Source organism: Scylla paramamosain, chromosome 1 (assembly GCF_035594125.1).
Source record: "Scylla paramamosain isolate STU-SP2022 chromosome 1, ASM3559412v1, whole genome shotgun sequence".
Lineage (NCBI taxonomy): Eukaryota > Metazoa > Arthropoda > Malacostraca > Decapoda > Portunidae > Scylla > Scylla paramamosain.
The window spans coordinates 34230400-34247692 of NC_087151.1; the positions used below are offsets into that span (position 1 = coordinate 34230400).

Genomic DNA, 17293 nt, shown 5'->3' on the forward strand with positions numbered 1-17293 from the left:
ACAATACCAAGTTTGCTCTGCCGCAATCAGAAATTTTAGGAAGATCAGAAGTCAGGCATTCTGTAGCTTCCCTGCGTGAAATGTTTACTTCCTGAAGGGTTGGACATCTGTGAAAAGATGTGGAAAAGTGCAGGGTGGTATCATCAGCATAGGAGTGCATAGGACAAGAAGTTTGGTTTAGGTTTGAATAATAAGAAGAGAGTGGGTGACAGGACATAACCCTGAACACCACCACTATTAATAGATTTAGGAGAACAGTGACCGTCTACCACAGCAGCAATAGAATGGTCAGAAAGGAAACTTGAGATAAAGTTAGAAAGAAGGATAGAAGCTGTAGGAGGGTAGTTTGGAAATCAAAGCTTTGTGCCAGACTCCATCAAAAACTTTTGATATGTCCAAGACAACAGCAAAAGTTTCACCAGAATGTCTAAAAGAGGATGACCAAGACTCGGTAAGGAAAGCCAGATCACCAGTAGAGTGGCCTTGATGGAACCCATACTGGCGATCAGATAGAAAGTTGTGAAGTGATAGATGTTTAAGAGTCTTCCTGTTAAGGATAGATTCAAAAACTTTAGATAGGCAGGAAATTAAAGCAATAGGACGGTAGTTTGAGGCATTAGAACGGTTACCCTTTTTAGGAACAGGCTGAATGTAGGCAAACTTCCAGCAAGAAGGAAAGGACAGACAGAGCTAAAGGGGTTTTACTAGGCAAGTTGCAAGCATGGAGTGACAGTTTTGGAGAACAATGGGAGGGACCCCATTGGGTTCATAAGCCTTCTGAGGGTTTAGGCCAATGAGGGCATGGAAAACATCATTATGAAGCATTTTAATAGGTAGCATGAAGTAGTCAGAGGGTGGAGGAGAGGGAGGAACAAGCCTAGAATTGTCCAAGGTAGAATTTTTAGCAAAGGTTTGAGCGAAGAGTTAAGCTTTAGAAATGGATGTGATAGCAGTGGTGCCATTTGGTTGAAATAAAGGAGGGAAAGAAGAAGCAAAGTTACTGGAGATATTTTTGGCTAGATGCCAGAAGTCATGAGGGGAATTAGATCTTGAAAGATTTTGACACTTTATGTTAATGAAGGAGCTTTTGGCTAGTTGGAGAACCGACTTGGCATGTTTCCAGGCAGAAATATAAAGTGCATGAGATTCTGGTGATGGAAGGCTTAAGTACCTCTTGTGGGTTACCTTTCTATCATGTATAGCACGAGAACAAGTTGTGTTAAATCAAGGTTTGATCCTCCCTTTAGTCTTTCTTCCTCAGTCTTCCCTTTGGTCTCCTTTCCTGCCTGGTTGATCTATTTCTAGTATCTTCCTTCCTGTGTACTCCTCTCTTTCCTCAGCACATGGCCAGATCATCCCAGTCTTACCTCTCTATGTTTGCTCCCAAACTGATCTACTACCTGTACTGGTACATTAATTGGTTTGTTTATTTATATTTTCTCTCTAATCCTCTCCAGTAGTTATATTTCTCAATCTTGTTTGTCTACAAGAAATGGGCAACATCTTCAGTTTTGTTATCTTGGTTTAGTTTAATCTTCAGAGCTCCATGTCCTTACTGATGCTGTTCATGTGTTCTTCCTTTCTCCTTCCTATGTTGGGAAAGGAGTGAGGGGAAGAGTTCATGGGAGAAAGTGGTTGTTTTGATGGGGTATTTAGAGATTAAAGGTAAGGGATTAGGTTTAAATGTCCTTTCTTCCTTTCTCTTCCTCCCTGCCTTTTCTTTTCTTTCTGCCTTCCTCATCTTTCCTACCCATGTTTTTCTTCCCTCATCTCACCAGTTTATCAGGATCAGCTAATTTCCTCCTTATTCTTATCCTTTCTCAATTGTATATTCTGTTTGGTTTATTTACAGGGAACAGTTTTACTCCCACATCATGTATACTTGTATACGTACTTTGTGCTTAAGTAGTTCAGGTGAGGCAGTGAAATGTTTCAGAACACAGCCCTCTGTAATAAACTCTTGCTTAAGTAGTTTTAAAGTTTCACCTATGCTGTTTTTTATTCCTACAATATGTTAGGAAATTGCCATCAAGATTGGAATGATATAGGATGATAAGAAATAATGTAGACTTTGTAAGTTTATTGTTTTGTACAACTTGGAATTATTTTGCAGGAAACAGCAGGATTAGAATGATATAGGATGATGAAAATGGTATAGTATTGACTTATATTTTTATTTTGTATAACCAGTTGTCTTGCAGGAAGGGAGAATGACTGAGGACCACTGAGAGACCAGAGCACTGTCCCAAACTGCACGTAAGATTGGAGGGGGAACCACTATGTTTCAATCTGGTGACACCCTGGAAGTTGGGGAGGCTCACCTTTCACTGGTGGCATTATCTCCAGTGTTATAATTCCAGTTAGCATCCTTATTTTTTCATCTACTACTATAATTCCAGTTATCACCCTTGTTTTCCCTTCCACTTAACATCCTTATTTCTCCTTAAAAGGTTGGACAGGAGTGGTAAAGATCTGTAAAAAGTATATATAAATATTTATGAATATAGAGAGCTAAGATCTGACATACTAATGTGAACAATACTTCCATCTTTGTACCAGCAGGGGGATGTCCAAGGAGGCGTCCACATTGAAGGATGCCATTTTGAAGATTGCTGCCCTTGAAACTGCATGTCGAGACAGGAACACCAGGTTAGATGGAAGTGTCAAGAAAACAAGATGAATTGATTATAGAGAAAGCTTCAAGCTAGGCCAACACATGACAGTTTCCACAAGATCTGAGACTGTTTCAGCTAGATCTTTGGCTCAGCCCATTAAGAAGGTATATCAATGAGTAGCTGCATCTTCCCTTTGCTGACTTGGTGCCAGGCTTCACATTACATGCTCCAGTGGTGTGTTTTTGTTATGTGCCTTAGCTTGTTTTATATGTAAGGTACTTGCACCTTGCCTAGTCAAACTCTTTCAGCTCTGTCTGTCAACATCTACCTTTCCTTCTTGTTGGAAGTTTGCCTACATTCAGCCTGTTCCTAAAAAGGATGACCATTCTAATCCCTCATACTACCGTCCTATTGCTTTAATTTCCTGCCTATCTAAAGTTTCTTAATCTATCCTCAACAGGAAGATTCTTAAACATCTATCACTTCACAACCTTCTACCTGATCACCAGTATGGGTTCCGTCAAGGCCGCTCTACTGGTGATCTTCTGCTGAGTCATGGTCATCCTCTTTTAGAGATTTTGATGAAACTTTTACTGTTACCTTGGACATATCTAAAGCTTTTGATAGAGTCTGGCACAAAGCTTTGATTTCCAAACTACCCTCCTACAGCTTCTATCCTTCTCTCTGTAACTCTCAAGTTTCCTTTCTGACCGTTCTGTTGCTGCTGTGGTAGACGGTCACTGTTCTTCTCCTAAATCTATTAACTTCAGGGTTCTGTCCTGTCACCCACTTATTATTCATCAATGACCTTCTAAACCAAACTTCTTGTCCTATCCACTCCTACGCTGATGATACCACCCTGCACTTTTCCACATCTTTTCATAGACGTCCAACCCTTCAGGAAGTAAACATTTCATGCAAGGAAGCCACAGAGTGCTTGACATCTGATCTTTCAAAAATTTCTGATTGGGGCAGAGCAAACTTGGTATTGTTCAATGCCTCCAAAACTCAATTCCTCCATCTATCAACTCGACACAACCTTCCAAACAACTATCCCCTCTTCTTCAATGACACTCAACTGTCCCCCTCTTCTACACTGAACATCCTCGGTCTGTCCTTTACTTATAATCTGAACTGGAAACTTCACATCCCATTTCTAGCTAAAACAGCTTCTATGAAGTTAGGCATTCTGAGACGTCTCTGCCAGTTTTTCTCACCGCCCAGCTGCTAACTCTGTACAGGGGCCTTATCCATCCATGTATGGAGTATGCTTCACGTCTGGGGGAGGTTCCACTCATACTGCTCTTCTAGACAGGGTGGAATGAAAAGCTTTTCGTCTCATCAACTCCTATCCTCTAACTGATTGTCTTAGCCTCTCTCTCATCGCCACAATGTTGCATCTCTAGCTGTCTTCTACTGCTATTTTCATGCTAACTGCTCTCCTGATCTTGCTAACTGCATGCCTTCCCTCCTCCCGCGGTTTCACTGCACAAGACTTTCTTCTTTCTTTCACCCCTATTCTGTCCACCTCTCTAATGCAAGAGTTAAGCAGTATTCTCAGTCATTCATCCCTTTCTCTGGTAAACTCTGGAACTCCCTGCCTGCTTCTGTATTTCCAACTTCCTATGACTTGAATTCCTTCAAGAGGGAGGGTTCAAGACTCTTATCCTTCAATTTTTGACTACTGCTTTGGACCCTTTCCTGGGACTGGCATCTCAGTGTTTATTTTCCCCTTGGCCAGTGTCCCTCCTACATATATAAAAAAAAAAAAAGGTATCCCGACACTTGCAGAATAAAGATGGGTTTACAGAAACTCACTTAAAATTATGATGGGTATAACTAGAAACTTACTACACAATTTTAATAATATGTTACTTATATGATTGCCATTTATAGCAGCATATGAAGGCATTCTGAATTAAATTACTTCATCTTTTAGAAAAAAAAATCCAGAACACATGTGGATAAAATGTCAAATAAAAGACAGTTCCACTTTACACACAATTGGTTGGTGTGTGGCTGGAGTGGTGCAAAATCCCCTTATGAATAATTCCAGTGTTTTATCCATGCTCTGGTCACACCATCATGTTAAGGAAGTTTTATGAATAATTCCAGTGTTTTATTCATGCTCTGGTCACACCATCATGTTAAGGAAGTTTTCTTCCACAGGATGAAACAACTTATTCAGAATGTCTGTATGCCACTGAATACAGCAATCATAAGATATTACTGAAAGTTCCCAGTTATACTAGTATTCAGAGATTGCATGTGTAGCACTAAATACAGCAATCATAGGACATTACTGAAAGTTTTCCGGTTATACTAGTCTTAAGAAATTCCAAAAACTTAAGTATTTGTTTTTGGTTATTTTTGCAACCTTTGCTAAGACTTAGGATATCAATTAAAATTATCTATATTGAATATAAAGCAAGCTAAGCCACATAACACAAAACTACCACTAGAGCAAGCAACATGTGACATGTAGTGCTGGGAGGTGGCAGGGGAATGTGCAAGTGAGCACCAATGCTCTTTCTGACCAGTCAAGAGCCAAGGGTCCTGCAAGAGGGAACATAATAGGAGAGCTGTATGTGTGTGTGTGTGTGTGTGTGTGTGTGTGTGTGTGTGTGTGTGTGTGTGTGTGTGTGTGTGTGTGTGTGTGTGTGTGTGTGTGTGTGTGTGTGTGTGTCTCTCTCTCTCTCTCTCTCTCTCTCTCTCTCTCTCTCTCTCTCTCTCTCTCTCTCAGCTCACAGACCCACAGGGTGTCCCCCCACAGTATATTTACAAACCCCAATCCCCACAGCCCCTTTCCATAAATACACATTCCCTCTCACACCAGAAGTATGTTTACACACTGCAACCTCACACATTATGCACCAGGGATGTCCCTCCCAGTCGGCACCTTCAGGGAGTCCCTCCTCAGTCAGAGCTTTCAGTGTACTGATGTGTGGAGATCCATTGCTGAAATAAAGACTGATGGTTAAACACAAAGTAGTTTGCACACACTTTATCCTAACTATTTGTGTAGATAATGTAATACTACTACAATGTATGTAAAGGTATAGAATAACAAGAACAACTGCTTTTTATTTATCCACTCCTCTCTCTGATTAAAACTTGTTTATACTTTTAGGGTGTCTTGAACAAACAAGTGAATAAAAGGAAGCTACAAATATTATATAGCAAGTCTGAGATACACCTTACAGAGTACAAACACACAAACATCTCATGGAAATGTGAGAGAGAGAGAGAGAGAGAGAGAGAGAGAAAGAGAGATAAGAAATGGGGAGATGCAAGAAAAAAAGAAATAAGAAGACAATAAGAAAGAGAATGGTGGCTTCATGCTGAATACTTCCTTTCATGTTCAAACAGTAATGATAGAATATTCAAAAGCTGAAGTTCATACACAGACATTTAACAATTAAGAGCACTTCAAAGATCAAAAAGAAATGTAACTGGAAATGACTGATACATTTCACAAAATTTTAAGTGACACTTTTACTGCTACACAAATTTTCTACTTCAATGCCTACAACTTTTTTGACACTATTCTTGAGCAGTTCTCATAAATATTTCTGCAGCATAAAAAGACGATATTAACCTTCTGTTCCCTCTCTTTTCTCTCCTGTCTCCACCCAAACAATTCTTATAGTTGGAAAGATTAGCAAAGCATGACCATGGCTGTAAAAAGGTTAATGCAGCTGTACAAAGCAGTCACATGTAACCCATGATGACATGTTTTATACCCAAATTAATGGAAGTATTTAAAGGCAGTTTATCAAGTCACTACTATACTCAAAAATTAGTTAATTTTAGGACCAAACAATCCCCTACACAGAAATACCACCTGTGTTATTGAATATACTGACTTGACATGGGTGCCTCCAGTAGTGGTCCCCTTGCACTGCCATCACCTAGTGAGGGGTGCTGTCAGGTTGGAGGGGGGAAAGGTGGCTGGTCAGGTTGGCCATGCTGGGAAGCTGTGGCTGTCTGGAAGCGAACAAAACACAATTACTGGTCAACACACTACAATACCAAAGCAACACAATCATGACCAGGAATGTTGTGGCTTCAACTACAAACCAGTAATTTACAGTATAAGTCTAAATTGTGGAAAACTACTCATTTCTAATTTTTATTGTATCACTTCTGTAATCCTAGAATAAATAAATGCTACTTTTGTATCATATGTCATTTTGTTTCTACTTTGTGCAAATGAGAGTTTAAATTTGCCACTTTCACCCAATAAGAATAGGTAAATTTCATAAATATCATTATCCTGGCCACAAAAGCAAAATTAAAAATAAATATCAGTGTTTTTCCATACCTTCCAGGCATAAGCAAATAGGAAATAAGTTACTCGAGCACAAAAATTGTTACACAGTCTAATAAAAAAGGATAAAATGTAGTTAAAAACACACACAAAAAAAAAAAATAAATAAATAAAAGAAAATAAAAAAATAAAAAAGGAAAACAAGAAGTAATAAAAAACAGTAAATGAGGGAGAAACATGAAAACAATACAGAATAAAAAAGTAAAAAAACAAACACAAGACAAAGAAAAGAAAAAAGAAATCACACTAGAAAATAAGATAAAACATGCAAAACCAAAAACTAAAAATAAAACAGAAAAACAATGAAAAAACGAAACAAAAAAGTCAAGTAAACAAAAAGACGGAGAGAAAGAAAAAAATAAATTAAAACACACACACACACACACACACACACACCAGCACAATGATAAATTCCAGTGCATTCTTCAGTTGTCGGCTCTCCCGTGGACTGGTGTCTGGTGGGGTGGTGGGGAGAGGGGTGGGGGACATGGACTGTGAAGGGTGTCATCTTTACTGTCCACAACACCTTGGGGGAAAGGGAAAATAGTAGTAGTGGTAATGGTAGTGGTAGTGGTGGTGGTGGTCATTGTAGATTGAGAGGGGATCTGATGGGGGTACTAAAATTGATTAAATGATTACTATAAATATTTGTTATGTTACTAGTTTCGCACAGTATAATAATAATAATAATAATAATAATAATAATAATAATAATAATAATAATAACAATAATAATAATAATAATAATAATAATAATAATTATCCATCCCTCTCTATACTAGGTTGGAAATGCCACGCGTGGTGGCCCAGACAAGGCGACACACACCTGCACACACAATAATAATAATAATAATCTATCTATTTATCTTTATACCAGGCCAGCGATCCCACACAGGCCAGCTCAGTCAAGGTGTGGCTAATTGGCATAAAAAGGCTAATGCCAGGTTACAAGTATTAGCTTTGTTTAGGTGGACACACAGGAAGCTAAATACCTATCAGTGCACAGGCCTGCAACTACACAGAGTACTTAGCTGGAGTTTAGGTGGAATGTCTGCCTTGGGTAGTGATAAGCTGAGTAAGAATGAGTGGGAACTTCTCAGGATGCTGGCTGGACTGTAACTAAGTTGAATGAGAGTATGCATCTCTGATTGCTTCTTGAATGTGACTGACTCCCTGCATAGCAAGCAGATTGATATTTGCTTACTCCAGGAGTGTGAATCTGCTCAACCTGGATCCTCACTGGTTCATCCACTCGTTAGGGTGGATTTTTACACTTGAACTGAACTAATACCCATAACCATTAGGTACATTCCCTGCTGGAACAATAGTTCTGACATACTCCAGCCACCAAGAAAAAATATAATACAATATATGCATGGGGAAAACTTGATATTAGATTTGACTGGTCCTGATTTTGGTTTTCCACAAATCTGTGGAGCGTACCACCGCTCATCGCAGTAGTTGTTGGCTACAGACAAGCCCCTGTAATTGGACATTATCAGCAGGAGGCACTACATCTGCCACTCTGTTCAAGTGGATATAATCTGACAACAGGGCAAGTGGTTGTGCCTGAGGAGGATTTTACATCCATTACCCTGACTAACCCATCCTGTCCCTCATGTAGGCCGGTGATCATACCAAGTTTCCACCTGGAGTGCGGTGTGTCATCATGAATGAGGACGCCATCCCCAGCTTGTAGCCATGTTATGCCTTCCTTGGCAATTATGCACCTATGGAACTTCCTCAGAGATAAAAGATATTCTGCAACCCACCTTTACCACAAATCATTAGTAACTTATTTATATAATTGATTCTTTCCTTTAAATTTTAGGTGGAACCACTGGATGGATCAGATAGTTCTAATGAAAGTTGATTGGGAAAAGATTACAATCTTCTGCCTCTTAACCCCTTCCCGGCGTAGGATCTATATATAGACGTTTTGAAAATTGGTACTTTTTGTCGGCATGTCTATATATAGACGTTTGCTCTCATTTGACCACACTAGATTGTAGCATGGTCTATATATAGACGATTCCTTACTACTACCAAAATTAATAAAATAAATCGGTATTTGGCATCTCAAATCCCTTGACACTTGCCAACATTGCCTCTCAAGGACAGTCACTGCTTGTGCTTTGTTGGTAGCAGATGTGCTACTCACATCAGCTAACACAGAGTTTTTGCCTCTTTCTATTTTCCTTTATTATTAGTCTATCATGTCAAGGAGAAAGAGACCTCTTAAGCCGTTAGATATTACGACTTTGGTAGCTGAGAATATATATGCTGATTTTTTGGATGATTTTGATGATTCTGATTCATCTACTGTCAGTACTTACACTGATACAGAATCAGAGTCTGAGGTTGAGCCAGATGACCAGTCTGATGCTGAAGAAGAAACAGACGCTGATGATGATATTCAATATAACTGGCAAAGTCAATCAGCTGTTGACAGAGCCTTTTCCCTTTATGGGAGATAGTGGTGTAAAACTTGTCCTGGAAGATGACCAGCCACCTTTAGAAATATTTCATGCTTTTTTTGATGATGAATTTCTGATCACATTGTATCAGAGACCAGTAAGTATGCAGCAAAAGTCTGTGATGAAAAAAGGAGAAAGGGTAAAATGAAGAGAAAAAGCAGACTTGTTATGGAGAGATACTAACAAAGGAGAAATGTATGCATTTCTTGGATTGCTGCTTTTACAAGGAATTGTAAAAAAGCCATCTATCTATTCATATCACTCTACCAATCAGCTTATTGCTACTCCTTTTTTTTGGAAAATGTATATCAAGAGACAGATTTGCTCTTCTCCTAAAGTACCTGCATTTCACTGACAATGAGGATAACAGTGACCCTACATACAAGTTCAAGGAGGTCCTGGATATTCTCATACAAAGATTCAAGTCATCTTATGTTCCAAAGCAAAATGTAAGCATTGATGAGTCTCTCCTGCTCTGGAAAGGTAGGCTAAAGTGGAAGCGATATATTCCACTAAAATGAGCTAGATTCGGTATAGAAAGTTATATCTTAGCTGAGTCTGATATTGGCTATGTTTGAGATCTTTTAGTCTACACAGGAAAGAAAACAAAATATGACTTTGAAATAGAAACCTTGTCAGATGAAAAAGTGGAAACACTCACAAAGCCTACTAAGATAGTTTTGAGACTAATGCAGTCCCTACTGAATCAGGGCTACATTCTGGAAGTTGATAAATTCTACACCTCACCAGAATTGTTTGAAATTCTTCTTGACAACAAAACAGATGGAGTAGGCACTGTGAGATCCAACAGAAAACTGTTATTCCCAGAAGTTAAATAAAAAAAATTCTGAAGAAAGGTGAAACTGTAGTACAGTACAAGCATAAAATGATGCACATGAAATGGAGGGATAAGAAATATGTGAACATGCTAAGCACAGTATATGAGGATTCTATGGAATAGGTAACAGTAGCAGGGAAGCAAGTAAGTAAGCCAGATGTGTGCATCAAATACAGGAAACATCACATGGCTGGAATAGATCAAATGGACCAAATAATCTCCGTACAAACATCAACTTGGAAGGGTGTGAAGAAATATAAATTATAAGAAAATATTTCTCAGATTGCTGGACATTGCATCACTTAACTGCCATGTTATTTACAAAGCAAACGGTGGACAGAAATGCTTCCTTGACTTCAAGCTACAGTTGATTGAGGAGATAATCTCAAAATATGCTGGTGACATCTACTACCTAAGGAAGCCTAGTGGGGATCTCTCTCTTGGGCCATGTCCAGCACGACTCAGTGGAAGACATTTCATTGTAGAGACAGGATCCCAAAGACAGTGTGCCCAGTGTGCTCTACTCAAAAAGAAGAAAAGCATATACAGCTGTGATGTGTGTCAGCTAACACTGTGTGTTGTGCCATGCTTCAAACTATACCACACGGTAGCAGCTTTGCCTAAAACTGAATAAGTACAAAAAGAATACGTAAAACAAATGAAAAAAAAAGTGGAGGGAGGGAGGGTAAACCACATCCAGGTCACGAGACCTGGACATTGCCTTTGCAATGAGTGTAAGAGACTAAACCTTCAAATAAATGTATCAATATACATATAACCAACCAAACTTAAATAAGATCTATATATAGATTCAAATGTTTGTTCAGTTTTGCGGCAGGGTCTATATATAGACGTCAGTCTGGAATGCCCACTTGCGGGGAAACTAGATGTTGATTTATGAATGAAAGTCGACAGCGTCTATATATAGATGATTTTCTTTTTGGTAGTACATACATCTGCCCTACTGCCGGGAAGGGGTTAATAACCATGAAGAAGTTATAGCACTGATGTCACTGATGACATAAGTTAAGGGTCTATCATTTATAGTGGATTCTAGTTCTAACATGATGGTGTGTAGTTCATCAAATGTGACAAAAGCTTTGCCAAGGTCCTTTCTTAATCCAGTTTTTGTTGTCCCTGTTTACCTACTCCCTTTACGGTCTGCCTCATTTTAGGGATCCACCATTTCTGTCTCAAATAGCCCATAATGAAGTTTGTGTTGTGATGATGGTTCAGTTCATCACATTTTTGTATTAGGAGTCTAGTTATGTGGTGGTGGTTGGGTAGCAAGACTGGATGTTTGATTGACTCGGATACATCAGCTAGCTGCATCCTTCTACCAAATTTTATGTCACCTAGATATAATCCTAACTGGATCATTATGTTAGTATATGGTGAATTATCAGCCTTCTTTATGAGTAAGGTGTGCTCTTCCTTTTGTATTACTTTAATTAATTCCTGTTCTGCTACCCTCATTTCCCCTTTGACTTAGCCTTTAAGTTAGTTTTATGGCAAAGTACCCATGCTAATATCAATATTTGTCATACTTGCTATATCTCTCCCATTCCACTAATCTAGATGTTGTGACTATATTTACAATTATTTCAGTTTCAGCAGGTTGAGCCATGTTAATTTGCACTTCAGGCCAGTCATTCTTGTGGGGCAGCCATGAGGGTCCTTGCCACCACATATAGCTCATCTGTATTTATTTCCATGTTAGGAGATCCACTGGATTATATATCCTTAGTTGTCACATAATTTACCTTTATATTAGGAATGAGCTAGTTGATTTCACATACCATATTAGCCACATACACAGGTAAGGTCATCTGACTTTATATCCAATATAGGATGATTTAAATGTCACACCATACATTAGTACTTTTTATGTTAATTACACAGGCTTCATGAATGAATGTGGTTAACCTTGCAGCTAAAAGGACAGCAGTTAATTCTAATTTAGGGATGGTGAGGTTCTTTAGTTGGGCAACTTTTGCTTTACTTATGATCAGATTCCCTTGCCCATTGTTACAAAGGTAAGCACAAGTTCCATATGCCTTACTGCTGGCATCACTAAAAATATGTAATTCTGCTTCCTGCTGTATTATGGTTACCCTAGAGATTTCTGTACTGCTTGCTATTTCAAATTCCTTGTCAAGCAGATCCCACTGATCACAAAGTTCATCAGGTAGGGGTTGATCCTAAGCTGTTTTTTTAGTTTCCATAGGCCTTGTAAATATATTCTTGACTTGACTGTCAAAGGTAATAAGTTGTCTTGACATGAACCCACCCTCTCTATAAAGCCTCTGTTTATCTGATCAGTGATTACCGTAGAATATTGGTTACAATAATCTGGGTTTTTTACAAATGTGTGTTAAAGGCTCCTTAACCTACCCAGTGCTAATTTGAAATTACTTGGTAGTTGAGCCTTGTTATCCTTCCAAGGTAAACAGATATTATATTGATTGGTTTGTTGATCACAAGTGATGGATCTTTCAAACTGTTGGGTGGTGTGTTTAGTTTCGTGGGTTATTTCACTTGATAATATTCCAATATGATCTAGTTCTCAGATTTGTTCAGATCTGTCTTATGAGGTTGGTAATCTGGATCATTGATTTTCTCCTCCATTGAGTTGACTGCTGTTCTGAGTACTGAAATTACTTCCACCTGGGCATTATTATCAACTTTGTTTTTGTAGGTGCCACTTAGGGCATAACCACAAACTGTAGACAGCAATATTATTGAGCATGCCCTATCATATCCAGGGTGGACTAACTCATAATAATGATCAGTCTCTACCAGGAGAGAGATGTCACCCTCATTCATGATACTTGGGTCAGCCAACATGCAGCCTAAATTTTCTAATTTAACTATGTCCTTTTTCAGTCCTTTATGGGCCATATGATGAGGCACTTGAGTTACTACTGCTAGTCTCAAGGAGTATCCCTTTCCTTTATATTTATAGAATACAGAACCATTTCATATTGTTGACATGTTTTGCTTCTAGTAAATCCCTGAAGCTTTAGGGTTTCCTTGCCCTATCAATTTGTTTTAAATTGGGTAATGAGGACTGTAGAACAAAGATCTTTTGTGAGCACTGATCTATTAAGGCCCTTAATTTAGTGATTTTACCTCCCTCTCCTATGAGGGGTAGCATTATTGTTGGTAAGGTAGTTCTTTCCATGGGGGCTATAAGAGTTAATGTTGTTGTCTCCCTTGGTTTAGCCTCAATCTCTGTTCTGTTGATTTAGGTTTTAAACAAAGGGCATGGTACTGTCTTTTCTCACAGAATTTATGATTTTTTAGGTTGGGTTTGTGTAGCGTTTCCTACTGTGTTCTGGTTCTAAACATCCATTACATAGCCTTAATTGCTGAGGTCTTTTTACTTTAGAGTCAGGATCTTGGTATTAGCAGCACTTAAACCATGGATGATTTTGTTTCTGCCACAGTTTACATTGAGGTTTAGACTTTTCTTCCTTACTGTGTCCTATATTAAAACTCACATACCAGTTTTATGACACTGGCTAAGATTAGGTATGTTAAAGATTGTTGCTGTACATTTCTCAAGCTTGGCCAGAAGCTTGGCCACTTTCTTGTCACAGAAATCACTGTCTGGCAGACTTGGTCTTAACACTCATTCACTGGCACTCATGTCAGTGTGTTGTCCCTGGCTGGCGGACCGTGTCTGGCAGGTCTAAGTTGCCAGTTTCCTTGCAGTTTGCAGTGTTAGCATGTTGAGGTAAGGATACTCTCTCTCTCTCTCTCTCTCTCTCTCTCTCTCTCTCTCTCTCTCTCTCTCTCTCTCTCTCTCTCTCTCTCTCTCTCTCTCTCTCTCTCCCTCCAGACAAGATATGTGATCACTTTTGTCACTGGACATGCATAGTCTGTGTTCATATGTGTGTGTGTGTGTGTGTGTGTGTGTGTGTGTGTGTGTGTGTGTGTGTGTGTGTGTGTTTCTCTCTCTCTCTCTCTCTCTCTCTCTCTCTCTCTCTCTCTCTCTCTCTCTCTCTCTCTCTCTCTCTCTCTCTCTCTCTCTTTCTCTCTCTCTCTAGGCATTAGATGTATGATCCATGATTGTCTCTCTTGTCTAGAGAGAGAGAGAGAGAGAGAGAGAGAGAGAGAGAGAGAGAGAGAGAGAGAGAGAGAGAGAGAGAGAGAGAGAGAGAGAGAGAGAGAGAGAGAGAGAGAGAGAGAGAGAGAGAGAATCCTTGCCTGATGTGGTAACACTGCAAGAAAATGCATAACTGAGCAACTAGGACTTGCTGGGCATGGCCCAGCCAGCCAGGAACAACACATTGACATAACTGCACGTAGCTTTCTATACTTCCTACACGATCATAATTGTGTCCATTATTTAGGTAAATCTTACCAATAGTGGCTCCTCCTGTATCCTTTTCCCATCCCTCTCCAGGAGCAGCAAGCTTAGGGACATGGTAGGAAAGCAGGGTTTTAAGGTGGGGAATGGCAAAATAGGCCAAATTGGGTAACATTAAAAGTCTAAGGAGAAAATGCCACTTTGGGAAAAAAATATAAAAAAATAGTCAACAAACATGGAATATTTCCCCCTATCCAACACACTAAACTAACCTAATATAAACTAGCTGAACTCCCCTTAAGGACTCTAACTTAATCTAAGCTAACCAAACATTACCTAGCCTTACCTAACCTAACTTAAACTAGCCAGGGACCTTTGCTCCCTCTGGATGCCCCCTCATGGACACTAATCTAACCTAATATTACACTAACACACCACACTTACAAGAATTATTTGGAAGTACTCAAAAATTAAAATGTACAAATCCCTGAGTTTCCCACTGTACCGCAGGAAAAAGTCAAGAAGACCCAAATGACATTCTGTATGCCTCCCTGATGCCATGATAAAGGTAGAACTGACATGGCAGCTTCCTCCTGCCTTTCCTATCCTTGCGAAGGACTACACGTGGACTAATTCCAAACTACACAGGCAATTTGAATTAGTGGTACTACTTGCAGTACAAAGGTGTCACACATAAAGCCTATTTGATTACACATTAATATGGAAATTAATTTGAATCCAGTGCAACAGAAATATAAGTCAATAATACAATGGTGAATACAATATCTGCCACAGGATAAGTTACTGTGGCACCATAATGCAGTCACAGTACCTGCATACCAACATACTCACACATGCATGAAACTGTATCCCTCCAAGCAAGCCTCTTTGGTATGGGCTTACAATTTGTGATGTGGCACAATATGAGTCACGTCACTGTAATACATCCAAGTGTGACCCCAAAACAAAACCACCACATACGTGTTGTGCAGTGAGTATTCATAACCTTATATGCATAATTTAGCTGATCCATGAGGAGCCACTACTGGTAAGATTTACATATATATATATATATATATATATATATATATATATATATATATATATATATATATATATATATATATATATATATATATATATATATATATAGATAGATAGATAGATAGATAGATAGATAGATAGATAGACAGATAGATAGTGGAACCTTGGTTCTCAAACTTAATTCATTCCTGAATGTTTTTTTAAATCCAAAATGTTCGAAAACTGAAACTATTTTCCCCATAAGAATTAGTGTAAAATGGATCAATCCGTTCCCAGATATCAGTCTGCCCTGTCTTTACAGCTTATGGTTAGTGACACAGAATTCATCAGAAGATACTCCTTCATTAACAGAAAATGTCAAAACCTTTCAAGATCTAACTCCCCTTGTGACTTTGGGCATCTAGCCAAAAATATCTCCAATAACTTTGCTTCTTCTTCTTTCCCTCCTCTATTTCAACCAGATGGCACCACTGCTATCACATCTATTTCTAAAGCTGAACTCTTCGCTCAAACCTTTGCTAAAAACTCTACCTTGCATGATTCTGGGCTTGTTCCTCCCTCTCCTCCACCCTCTGACTACTTCATCCCACGTATTAAAATTCTTCGCAATGATGTTTTCCATGCCCTGGCTGGCCTAAACCCTCAGAAGGCTTATGGACCTGATGGGGTCCCTCCTATTGTTCTCTGAAACTGTGCCTCTGTGCTTGCACCTTGCCTAGTCAAACTCTTTCAGCGCTGTCTGTCAACATCTAGCTTTCCTTCTTGCTGGAAGTTTGCCTACATTCAACCTGTTCCTAAAAAAGGTGACCGTTCTAATCCCTCAAACTACCGTCCTATAGCTTTAATTTCCTGCCTATCTAAAGTTTTTGAATCTATCCTCAACAGGAAGATTCTTAAACATCTATCACTTCACAACCTTCTATCTGATTGCCAGTATGGGTTCCGTCAAGGCCACTCTACTGGTGATCTTCTGGCTTTCCTTAATGAGTCTTAGTCATCCTCTTTTAGAGATTTTGGTGAAACTTTTGCTGTTGCCTTGAACATATCAAAAGCTTTTGATAGAGTCTGGCACAAAGCTTTGATTTCCAAACTACCTTCCTACGGTTTCTATCCTTCTCTCTGTAACTTCATCTCAAGTTTCCTTTCTGACCATTCTATTGTTCCTGTGGTAGACGGTCACTGTTCTTCTCCTAAATCTATTAACAGTGGTGTTCCTCAGGGTTCTGTCCTGTCACCCACTCTCTTCTTATTATTCATTAATGATCTTCTAAACCAAACTTCTTGTCCTATCCACTCCTACGCTGATGAAACCACTCTGCACTTTTCCACGTCTTTTCATAGACGTCCAACCCTTCAGGAGGTAAACATATCACGCAGGGAAGCCACAGAACGCTCGACTTCTGATCTTTCTAAAATTTCTGATTGGGGCAGAGCAAACTTGGTATTGTTCAATGCCTCAAAAACTCAATTCCTCCATCTTTCAACTCGACACAACCTTCCTGACAACTAACCCCTCTTCTTCAATGACACTCAACTGTCCCCCTCTTCTACACTGAACATCCTCGGTCTGTCCTTTACTTATGATCTGAACTGGAAAATTCACATCTCATCTCTAGCTAAAACAGCTTCTATGAAGTTAGGCATTCTGAGACGTCTCCGCCAGTTTTTCTCACC

General features: G+C 39.2%; 1 long non-coding RNA gene across 1 annotated transcript in view; it reads right to left on the reverse strand.

Annotated features, from left to right (window-relative positions):
• Positions 1-2159: 2159 nt before the first annotated feature.
• Positions 2160-17293, reverse strand: part of LOC135104470 (uncharacterized) — a 19287-nt gene continuing 4153 nt past the window's right edge. Inside the window, exons 3-4 of the long non-coding RNA XR_010270452.1 lie at positions 6482-6602; positions 2160-5573 (exon numbers count right to left, since the gene is read on the reverse strand). This is a non-coding gene — a long non-coding RNA (uncharacterized LOC135104470). The remainder of the gene's footprint in view (positions 5574-6481; positions 6603-17293) is intronic.